Source organism: Juglans microcarpa x Juglans regia, unplaced genomic scaffold (assembly GCF_004785595.1).
Source record: "Juglans microcarpa x Juglans regia isolate MS1-56 unplaced genomic scaffold, Jm3101_v1.0 JmScfU0079, whole genome shotgun sequence".
In the NCBI taxonomy this organism is placed as follows: domain Eukaryota; kingdom Viridiplantae; phylum Streptophyta; class Magnoliopsida; order Fagales; family Juglandaceae; genus Juglans; species Juglans microcarpa x Juglans regia.
This window is the reverse complement of record NW_024475823.1, coordinates 5,382-7,500: the sequence shown is the minus strand read 5'-3', so window position 1 is coordinate 7,500 and position 2,119 is coordinate 5,382.

The window sequence follows — 2,119 nt, the reverse complement described above, 5'->3', positions numbered from 1 at the left end:
TCACCCCCACGAAAGCGAGCCCAAAAAACGGTCGTCGCCCGTCAAACCCCATGGAAGCGAGGCCAGCATCATCCGGATACCCCCGAGAGCAACAATGTGCGTAGCACTGGGTGCCATAACACCATCCGCCGTGCACAAGCATGTTGCAAAGGAGGCATCCAAACAAATAGGCCCAACCGCCATGGGGTAGACTAGAGCACACGAGGGCTAGCCAACGTGAGAAAGCCCCTAGCACGACCGATTGCCCCCATCAACAAGCCCATGCGTGGCACTAGGTGCCACCAAATCCGTCCCTAAAGCACAAGCTTGTTGCTAGAAAGCAATCGAGAATGTAGGAATCACCCCCACGAAAACGAGCCCAAAAAACGGTCGTCGGGACATGGTCGGCCGGCGGCGGCCGCCGCCACAACCACCGCCGGCGGCGGTGGAGACGATACCCCCCGCCGGTGGCATGGGGGGCGTGGCACACGCCCTTTCCATGGGCGCCAGGGGCATGCCCATGTGAGGGGGGCGGCATGGTCAGCCCTCCTGGCTGACCATGTTGGGGCTTGCATGCCCCCCCTAAAGAGCATTTAGAGCCAAATCCCAACCGGCAGGAGGAAACATCAAATGTCCGAGGAAACATAAAGGCCTTTTTTATCGAAATACTTTGAATTTGGACGAGATTTTTTGCAGGCATGCTTAGAAAAATCATATCTTGAAGTAGGAGCAAGCCTCACAATTTTTCGACATCGGGATTTTTTTATTTAATTTTTTTGATTAAATAAATCCGAAAAATCAAAAAAAATCGAAAATAGGCAAAAATCGATAGGTGATGCTTGGAACACATCCAAGATGTATTGGAATGAATTTAGGAAACCAATTTGGGTGGTTTCAATTGTCCAAAAGCACGAGACAAGTGTTCGCCCCCGTTCATGCACGTCGGGTGGCAACATTGGGGGGCCATGTTGTGAGTGTTGTATTGCAATCTTTTGAGGCAACAAGGAAGATTGCTTTTGTAGAGTTTGTGTGATCTACGGTGTTCTTCGTCGGACCTTTGTGTGCTTGACATGGTAGGCAAAGCACCACGGGTGTGTCGCGGCGTGCCTTGGGGCAAGCCATGGGCCAAGCCATGGGGAGCCATGGGGCTTGCCACGGGGCTGTCAAGGCAAGCCATGGGGCTGCCATGGCAAGCCATGGGGCGTGCCGGCGGGGCTGTCAAGGCATGCCATGGGGCAAGCCACGGGGCTGTCAAGGCAAGCCATGGGGCATGCCAGTGGGCTGCAGCAGCATGGGCTGCAAGGCAAGCCATCGGGCTGCCAAGGCATGGCCCGTGGGCACCGTGCTAACCTCGCTGTGCATGCCATGGGGCTGTCAAGGAAAGCCATGGGGCTGTCAAGGCATGGCCCGTGGGCACCGTGCTAACCTCGCTGTGCATGCCATGGGGCATGCCATGGGCACCACCGAGGCAAGCCATGGGGCTGTCAAGGCATCGCCCGTGGGCACCGTGCTAACCTCGCTGTGCATGCCATGGGGCTGTCAAGGCAAGCCATGGGGCGTGCCATGGGGCTGTCAAGGCAAGCCATGGGGCATGCCCGCGGGGCTGTCAAGGCATGCCATGGGGCAGGCCATGGGGCTGCCAAGGCAAGCCATGGGGCGTGCCGCGGGGCTGTCAAGGCAAGCCATGGGGCGTGCACGCGGGGCTGTCAAGGCAAGCCATGGGGCTTGCCACGGGGCTGCCAAGGCATGCCATGGGGCTGTCAAGGCAAGCCATGGGGCGTGCGAGCGGGGCTGTCAAGGCAAGCCGTGGGGCATGCCACGGGGCTGTCAAGGCAAGCCATGGGGCTTGCCACGGGGCTGCCAAGGCATGCCATGGGGCTGTCAAGGCAAGCCATGGGGCGTGCGAGCGGGGCTGTCAAGGCAAGCCGTGGGGCATGCCACGGGGCTGTCAAGGCAAGCCATGGGGCTTGCCACGGGGCTGCCTGGGCATGCCATGGGGCGTGCCATGGGGCTGTCAAGCCAAGCCATGGGGCGTGCCATGGGGCTGCCAAGGCAACCAATGGGGCGTGCAAGTGGGGCAAGCCATGGGGCTGTCAAGGCAGGCCATGGGGCTTGCCACGGGGCTGCCAAGGCATGCCAT